Raw genomic sequence first — 10,010 nt, 5'->3', positions numbered from 1 at the left:
CAAGCTTGAGCAGAAGCTGCGCAATATCTGCACAGTACACCAAGTCCTTCTCTTCAGAGAAAAAAGGGAGGTACTCTTGATGCCTGTTGCGGAAGAAGCTGATGCGAGCACTGTCAGAGAGGAGTTTTTTTTCCTTCAGTCTGGATGCCAAAAGTTCAGCAGAGTCCTTTGACAAGCTGAGGTCACGAACTAGATCATTCAACTCCTTTTGGGAAAGTGGATGTGGAGCATCATCTTCAAGAACCACTTCTTCTTCTTCTTCTTCTTCTTCATGTCCTTCAATACTGGAGGCATCTTCGTCACTAATGTCAAGAAGTTTTCCGAAGATAGGCACTGGAATTTCGTCACAATGAGCTACAGGACGACGTGCTGATTGAAGATCAGGATACTTGAGGCTGCCCCGGTTTTTTCTGTTGATCCCAGTCACATCAACAGCGCAGAAGTAGCAGTCAGTGACATGGTTTGTCGGCTCCCTCCAAACCATGGGAATTCCAAAGTTCAGACTCCTCTTGCCATTGGTCCACCCACGTAGAGTCTCGGTGCATGCCTTGCACACCATGTGTGGTGCCCAAGCTTTATCCTGGTCACCAAGTTTAATACCAAAATAAGCATGGTAAGCACGCCTTATGAAACTTGTGACTGGCTTCCTATTAGGAGCAATGGTGTATTTTCCACATATGTAGCAGAACACGTCGGGCTTATTTCTGCACGATCTTCTGGCCGAAGCCATCTCATTCACCTGCAAAACAAAAATATGTACAAATTAGTCATAAGTTGGCGCATGTAGGTATTGTACATTCTTCAGAGTTCGTTATTTCAAGAAATACAACTTTTTTGTATCATTATCACAAAATTACAACCAGCGGCTTCACGTTTAGTTGCCACTTCCACTGTACACAACCACCACAGCCCACCGTGTTCCGTGTTTGGCGCCACCAGCACGACAACGCAAATATTCCGCAACACACACGAAGCGAAAACACCCGTACATGCGCTGGTGGAACTTCCTATACACTTCGTGGGGCGGCTGCCCCATTAAGATAGTTTTGATCCACCAACTTTATGCACCAATTTTCTGAAGATTTCGAGGTTTTTATGACTTTTCTACATAATCACCCAGAACTATCGGACCTGAATACTTCTTGTCATTAAAATAATAATTTCCAATAAAAAAAATATTCGACATGGCATTTTACCCCCACCAACTTCTTCTAAAATGCTCCAAACAAGCGTACATGTGAACAAAAACGTAAAAATACGACATGTGGCCACAGCTCAAAAACTTGACCTGATTGAGCAAAACCAATGTGAGTTTTGGATTCAGCGCATCGGATTCGTCCTAAATCAGCTGAAAAAACGCAGACAACAAATTTGTTGTTGACCAGTATATATATATGCGCGTGCCGCCTCTAAGGGTTAACTGAATTAATCATAGTTACACACATAATCTTGTAAGAGAATTGATAACACCTTATGGGTTTTAATTGGGATGTCAGGGCCCCATAACACAAAATTAATTTATTATGAATCAGATCTTGAAATAGATGAATAGGTGACTGGAGGTGGCCAGGCACGTGGTACAGTGGAGATGCAAAGGGTGGGACGGGGGAGGGGAGGATCCTGGAGCAACACGAAGTGAGGTTCCAGACTCCACAGCAACAGAAGTAGCACATTTGTAACGACTACATTTGCTATATGAGCGAAGGTGAGTTGCACACATGACAAGGGGGTTGAGGCAATTTTTTGTAGGGCACTGAATACTTGATCTCACAAGCATTAATCTTATGTTAATAATCACTCAAGGGTGCTATTTACATTACTGAGTGATTACAAAAGGGGGCGGGGGGAGTTATGTTACTGGTCACTTAAAGAAATTACTGGAAGGATTAATGATTCGAAACAGTTACGTTACTTCCTGATGGCATAGTTTTAGCGGGTAGCTAATAATCACAGCATGAAAGAATACAATATGAACAAGCCACCTATAACAGTTAACAGGGGATTGTAGGTCCCACTCAAGAGAATTAAAGGAATTAAGTCGAAGAATGAGATTAACTAACTGCATTATCCTTGTAGCCTTGTAACTATACCTGAATCGGAGAGCAGTCGTCTCCCTCATTGGTGCTAGTGGGAAAGCAATTGTACTGGCACTTCACAACTATACCTGGGCTGGCAATAGTCGTCTCCAGAAGAAGAGGTTGGGGGGTGGGTAGCCCCGGAGCAAAGTTTGCGGATCCGTTACAGGTGTGGAATCATCTAAGGCAGTCTTCCATGTGCGGTCACCTTTTATCCATTTGCAGAAAGTTCACCGACAACTGGGCAGATGGTGGGGTTGCCTGTACTACTGTGACCTGTGACCCTCATGGGTGAATCACCATGTGGCAGCCATGTAGCCCATTTAATATGGTGACGGTTAAAACTTTCCTCGGCCAGGTGCCTTTGATTCTTAGACAAGGTGGGTGCAGTCGAAAGGGACGAGAGATAACTCAGAGTTAATCCCTCAAAAGGAGTGGTGTGTGAGAGTTAGAAGTAACTGAACTCGTATTGATTTATGAGTAATTGTTAATTTTACTTAGTCTGAAATGGAGCTAGCTAAAATCTCTTACTATATAAATAAATATATATATATATAAACATATATATATATATATATATATATATATATATATATATAGATACTGTGACGAAGTGCCAAGCATCTGGTTACTCACTTACCATTTGTACTTGTTAGAGCAAGAGATTCTTAATCCCGGGTCAGGGACACTAATTATACAGTTTGGTCAAGTACCTGGTTACTAGTTACCTCACAACAGCCAGACACCTGAACCTTCATCACAAATACAAAACGACTGGATACTCTAAAGGTAACAGTGATCCCTTACAGAACTTGATAGTCATAATAAAAAAATCATTAAAACAGGTATGAGGTAATCTTAATTAAAGGGCATCACTCCTTCAACAATTTTAAACGAAAGCTGGTATCACACTAGTCATTTCTTGCTCGTGATTTGGCCAGCATCCAGCCGGTGCTCACGAGCAAGTGTTGTATCGTCACACTAGGACCTCGTGGTTTCGAGGAGCAGTAGGAAAAAATAAACAAAACTGATCAGCTGATATCATCATGGCGCCCAGAAATTGTCGGACTGTTGCAAGATGTGCTGCAGTGATGTGTTTTCTCGGAATCTTACGTGAATGCAAGAGTAACAAAAAACGTTTGTGGGTTCGAAAGTGGCTCAGAAGAAGAGAAGCCAAAGGTCTGAGAGTACATCCTATCAGCAGCAGCCATCTTGTTTGTTTACAATACGCGGTCGCTCGTAGTTTGGGCTCACTGCTTCCCGTCCAGACGGGAAGCCAAAATCTCAAGCTAAAATCTCAGGGTTTTCCATTTTCGGCAGCAACGGCTCGCTGCTGGAGAAAAAAAGGCCTAGTGTGAGGCCACCTTAAGTATTTCCCTGGTTCTAATTCACTTGAGGAAACATCACAGTTACCACTATATATTTCTACCTAGACCAAGTTAAATGAGCTGCTGAATTAATAAAATGCTCATATAGATTTTAAATACAATAATTTATTTCTAAATTCAAAAGCTATAAGTGAAGTTCACAATCTCAGGTAAATTTACTATTACTTAAAACCAAAGTTTAATTAATTCTTGAATTAATCACTACATGAAAGTTTATCAAGAAAATTAATTAATCAAATTTAAAATTATTCAAGTAAAGTTCCAATTACAAAGCAATATTAAATTGGAAATGAAATTTAATTAAATGCAAATTAATTCACAAGAGTTATATGAAAACAATTATACAAGAACTATTCAAACTAATTAAACAAAATGATAGTATAAAAAAAACATAGAATAATATGGAAAAGCATTGAAAGCAATGACAGTAACAAACATTAGACATATAAAATGGACATGTCAAAATTTTATGCAACTACTGTAAAAAAAAAAAAGAAAAAAAAACAAAGTGCACTTCAGAAAATTTGTAAAAGCGATATACCTCAAACCAGCTGCAACTTTTAATTAACTCAAAAAGGCCTTTTGTATCTTCAATTAACACTTACTATGTGAACACCAGATAAAAATAATAATAATAATGTGCTCAGATTCCACAAACAACTATTATGTTACTAAGAAATTAAACCTAGTGGGTGACCAATCTCAAAATAGGAGTTATGTTACGGTAGAAAATAAATTTCCTTGAGAGAGAGAGAGAGAGAGAGAGAGAGAGATTGGCCTCCCTAACGCACGAAGCTAAATCTCAAAGTGGAATTAATCGTTCTATATGCGTATAACGATGTATGAGGCCGTCCATGAACAAACGGATTCTCGAAGAAAACATATTCTGTCATCTCAGTGACGTCATTGAATTTTTAAATTCATAACTAACTATTACGAGTCAACAAACCCTCTTTTGACAAATTGAAAGAGGTAAGAATTAATTTATCAGTGCTATTAAACATTTTCATAGCGAAAGAATCTCCAATTATAAAAATAGAAATGAGATTATATAGTTGTATGGAAAGTTACTCGAAGCATCTGATGTAATAATAAGGCGTACTCTTACGTGATCGGGTACGTGAATGAATCTCTCAGCTGCGTTCCAAACAGGCTCGACCAAACAATAAATAACAACTTAGCTCAGCGGTTTGAAGTACTCAACGACAGGGCTGTTTTAGCGGGCAGAGATAACCTCCTCTCTCTCTTTTCACTTGCAGTTATCTTTCTTCTCAACAATGAATTATACATTATTTAAACATATTATCTTTAAATATGGAAATCTGAACATAAATATACATTTTACAACATTATACAGCTTCTGAGGGGAATTAAATTTATTAATAAAACCATTTTGCATTACGAAACCCACAGCATAAGATTATATATATATATATATGTGTGTGTGTGTGTGTGTGTGTGTGTGTGTGTGAAAGTGTATTTCTGTGTGCATCGCTGATGGTGAACTTAATGATAAAATTTACCTAGTTATCCAAGGTTAACTTCTGTCACCATTGCCCCTCTATGAGCTTGCTTGATGAGGAACATAGTATTTTTGACAACATGTGTACATTGCTATAGAACATAATATTTACTGCTATATCGGTGGAAATATAATGACAAGGCAAAAAGAGGAATGACCTGAATTCAGGCGCTGATTAAACTGCTGTTATTGTTACTTGTCAGTAGAAATGATTAATGGCGAACACAACGAAATGTGTCATACACATAATCGTTTCATGCCTGACACTACGGTTTTATTTTGATACAATCTTAATCACTCTTGTTTTAAAGATAGAAAGATAAATGGATATATATAGGTAAGAGTCAAATTGGTCCTTTGCAACTTTTTAGATTGTGAAGAACAGAATTGAACAAATTTACAAATTTACGAGTTCATCTTAATACTCAAATAAAAATATATGCAGTTTAAATGTATGAGTTTTACAACAAAATAACAAAAATTAAAAAAACCAAAGTACTTCCATCAGTTCATTAATAAGTACATAAGTGGGCATACACAAGCATAATAAAAATTGCATAATTGCTTATAAACAACAAAATCTTTCCACTGGCCGTTTGTTTCTTGTAGTTATAAGAATAATTAATTAACAATAATAAAAAAAAAGAAATAATCAGTTCACCCTAAAATTCGACCTTTTCAATTAATGATATCTTATGAATGAGCATGGAAGCAAATCAGTCTAATCCCGCCCACCCTCAACGCGTTCTCATCATTTTCTTCTTTGTCTTGACCTACCAACTGAATCATACAGGTTACGCGACCTGCCTGAAGGATGGATGACCTACAGAACGGAGTCCTCTCAGAAATGGAAAGGTAAACAAACTCACAAATGTTATCGATTTTGGTCTGAACCAGCGATACTCTGCTGTGGCCTTTAAAAGAAACAGTTTCCCACGGAGAGCACGCTGCTCTAGACAGGCCGGAATCTGTCCGCCGTCAGAGTGCGTCTCTTTTAGACAGAAAGAGTAGGACGGGAGGACGCCACTTTCTTCTGCAAGTGAGAGGGAATGTGTGAGTGTAGCGGTCGAGCTGGTGGCTGGCCCACTGCTTGTTCAAGAGAGAGAGTTCCAGTGAAGCTGAGTTAGTGGAGAGGGAAGCGTTGCTGTGGTTCGTTGTCTCTGTAGTGGCTTGATTTCCTGTGTGTTTTTATTTATTGAGAGGTGATTTCCCATACTAGCATGGGCTCAGACGCTTGCGAGGATCTTACATGGCTCTGCTGACGGGTGGCTTATCAAGACCACGGGGCCTGCTTTAGTACGAGGGATTCAGCGAACCTTCAGGACCCCTGATCCAGCCCTTCCAACACCCCACCGCCACCATGGTATGTGCAGCAAGGTTTTGAGGGAATGGTGGGGGGAGGTCCTGCCCCCAGAGCCACCCCTATCGTCTCCGTTACTTTCGACGCTCGCTCGGAGAAGTTCTTTACTTTCTGGGCTTTCTTTGTTGCTTTCTTTGTCGTTCCATAGTGCTAGTCATTGTTTATTTTTTCTGTTCTATGTCTCCCATTCGCTTTCTAACTCCTTCCGTTCCAGTCAGTTTCAGTTTTTCATTCTAGAAGAGGCGTTTTTCTATTTCTGGAGGCGTTGACCAATATTGTGATACTAAGGTGCGTCCAAGGAAAATCAAATTGTTTTCCCACATTCCTCCTGAAATAAGAATGTGTACACACACGTCTCATGTTAAAAAAATGTTGCGCACGTGCAAACACAAGTATTACATACAAAATATAGAATATAGTAGGCACAGCGTGTGAGTGGATATTTGTGTGTACGTGTGTTCAGGGCATACATCAGTGCCTTTTACCTAGTTAAAATACGGAATAACACTCTCCAACACAATACGTGTAATTCCGAAAACCTGCTTCGTAATATTAGAGAGAACATGGACTTAACTTGACTCGCTCATTAATATGCCCTTTGCATTCCTCTCTCTCTCTCTCTCTCTCTCTCTCTCTCTCTCTCTCTCTCACTTTTACCTTGGTACTACACTAAATTTACAATCGGGTATTCTTCAATCTTGATTTTAAAAGAAATTATTTATTTCATATTTCATGGTTGGTATCGTAGTACTGTTAAGGTCATGTCCAGAGGCGATGACAGGCCAACTACAATATTATGTCGATTTGTCAATAAATGACGAGATAAAGGGGTTTAGAAAAGAAGACAATAATTTATTAAATCTGTTTCAGATTAGGTCTTTCTCAATGTTATACGTCCTAGGAAGCCCCGATTATACTTTGTAAAAGAGTGAATAAATAAAAAGAAGTGAAAACCGTGGTGCTTCATTTCCATGAGGCAGAAATAAATTTTGACAAGGGAAAATATGCACACAGCAACAGAATTATGCAAAAATATTCATAAACAAAAGAGAAAACTCAGCACCCACCCAGCCCTACGCTGCTTTAAACGTTGAGCAACGTTACAGTGATGACTGTGACGTCACCGACTCCCAAGCTCGCTTGTCCTCCGACGCATGCGCCTCGACGTCTTTACACATATCACCGTCCCTTAATGAATCCCTTCTAGATTACTTTCGCTATCTGATAATAATGCAAGGTAATAACGGGTTAAGAGCAGGTTAATAACCAACGGGCTCAGGTAACTGGTTTCCTAAAGCTGGCTTAAGGTCAGGTGAGGCAAGGTATATTGATTGGCCAATGCAATTAACGAGTCTGCTGCCTCCATGAATGAGGGAGGGAGGGAGGGAAGGAGGCCTCCGGAGGAGCACTACACTCCCATCACGCCTCGTTACGTAGGGTGACGTGGCTATGACACTACTGGCAATGGGAATAGCAGTACAGACGATTTAAAAATGCATCACTATCTCTTTAAACTATTTATTGTTATTATTGTTGTTGCTGCTGCTGTTGTTGTTATTATGACTACTATTTACGCTCTTTAAAGATTGCAGCATTGACCTTTCATTAAATACAATGTTCAGTAAACGACTGACAATCGAATTCGTTTAATGTCACAGTTGTTTAAATAATGATTAACGGTAGAAGTCGTCAGGAGATCAAAGGCAGAAAAATGCAACGAATGAAAACAAGCCAATACCTACTTATCAAATGGGAAAAGAAAATAATGAAACCAGGTATATAACAATACAAAGAAACCAATACTTCGAAAAGAGGTCAGTGACGCAATTAAGTAAAAACGAAAAGCAAATAACAATATTAAAAATTATTTGAACAACATGACAATGACGCATTCAATGACAGCAACAAATCGCAAAGAAACTAATCAACAAGAGCGAATCAGCGACAACATTCGACATTATCTGTCAACAAGTAAACAAGACAGGTACACGCGAATTAAAGGCTGACCGATTTAACGGACGCAGAGAGCGAGAAGAGAGAGAGAGAGAGAGAGAGAGAAAATAACGAATCAATTTAAGGCCGTTGCCATTATTACAAATGAATAAAGGTGTTGACGTAGCGAGCGTTACGTCAGAAGAACAATATTTGATCAGGATCCAAACGCACGTTAGTATTCGTTTAATTTTGCTTTATCGTCATTGCGTCATGATTTCATTACCTCATTTTCATTTGGACGATCCTGTTTCTTTCTTTCTCAATTATCATTGCTGTCGCTGTTCATATTACTGAACACGCTACTTGATGTTATAATGTGCGTATTTTTAATTAGAATCTGTCGACGGGTTTTCGATTTGGTGTTTAGACTGCTTGTGCAAATGTGCATGGAAGCGCACGCACACACACACACATATATATATTATATATATATATATATATATATATAGTATATATATATATATGTGTGTGTGTGTGTGTTGTGTGTGTGTGAGTGTATGTATAAATGGCAAGACTTACTCTTTCATTCTTTCTTTCTGTCACTAGTCATGCCATGGTAAAGCATGAACGTTACTCTTACTTTCGATACATGGCAGATTACCTTATAATACACGGTTCGCATAAAGTATTACTCCATTCTCTTCCACTCTCACTTTCTCTCTCTCTCTCTCTCTCTCTCTCATATATATATATATATATATATATATATATATATATATATATATATATATATAGAGAGAGAGAGAGAGAGAGAGAGAGAGAGAAGAGAGGTTCATACGACCTGGATTTGAGGGAAAGACTAAAAAGGTCAAATCAAACATTGGATAGAGGCTGAATAAGGCTTGGAAATCAAATAGATTGAAACGGCTCACATAAGTAACATTATACAGACGTCTTGTATGACATGAATCATGGTATGAAAGTGAAATTATATCTAAAAGATTTTGTCGACTTTAGAATACCAAATGGGAAGTTACCGGAATGCCATAAGTAGATGCGATAACGATGGAAGGGAGACTGAAGACGAGTGGAGATCTATGGAAAGTAAAGCGTAGAAAAGACATCACAGGCAAAAGATCACAAAGGCCATTTGTTTCCGGTGGCCTTCACAAGCATGACCATTATATTTATTCATATACACACATGTATATATATATATATATATATATATATATATATATATATTATATATATATATATATATATATATATAACTATCTAATATATATATATATATATATATAATCTTCATATAATCTACATGCATATATATAATTACCTGTGAAATATGAATGAAAAAATAACGCATTGGTAAAGGCATTCTGAGCTCTTCATTTGTTGGAATCATCAATGCAAAATTTTTGAAAACTAAAACAAAGTAAATGGAGAATTGACCTACAAGAAATTGCCAAGCAGACTTAAAAAAAAGAAACGTTCTTACAAAGTGTACGGGCCATTTATGAATACTAAAACTGCCCTATTGGTATTGTCAAGAAAATTTTATTTTGAAATATACATAATATTTATGGAACTCGATACTCAACATACAACAACAGAGGAAAAAACGTTCCTTCTTCCCAAACTGTATTTTCGGTTCAAAATCAAACTGCTTTTCAGAGCATCTCGTTCTCGTCAAGTTTTTTATTTTTTATTTTTATCCTGAACTCTGG

General features: G+C 38.0%; 1 protein-coding gene across 1 annotated transcript in view; it reads left to right on the top strand.

Annotated features, from left to right (window-relative positions):
- The first annotated feature begins 6,091 nt into the window (after window positions 1-6,091).
- The window catches only part of LOC135215290 (dual oxidase maturation factor 1-like), a 118,628-nt gene continuing 114,709 nt past the window's right edge, over window positions 6,092-10,010 (top strand). The window contains exon 1 of the mRNA XM_064249834.1: window positions 6,092-6,348. The gene's annotated coding sequence lies outside the window, so the exon portion shown is untranslated. The remainder of the gene's footprint in view (window positions 6,349-10,010) is intronic.

The sequence above is a fragment of the Macrobrachium nipponense genome, chromosome 5 (genome assembly GCF_015104395.2).
Source record: "Macrobrachium nipponense isolate FS-2020 chromosome 5, ASM1510439v2, whole genome shotgun sequence".
Taxonomy (NCBI): domain Eukaryota; kingdom Metazoa; phylum Arthropoda; class Malacostraca; order Decapoda; family Palaemonidae; genus Macrobrachium; species Macrobrachium nipponense.
This window is presented reverse-complemented; position numbering and strand designations above follow the sequence as displayed.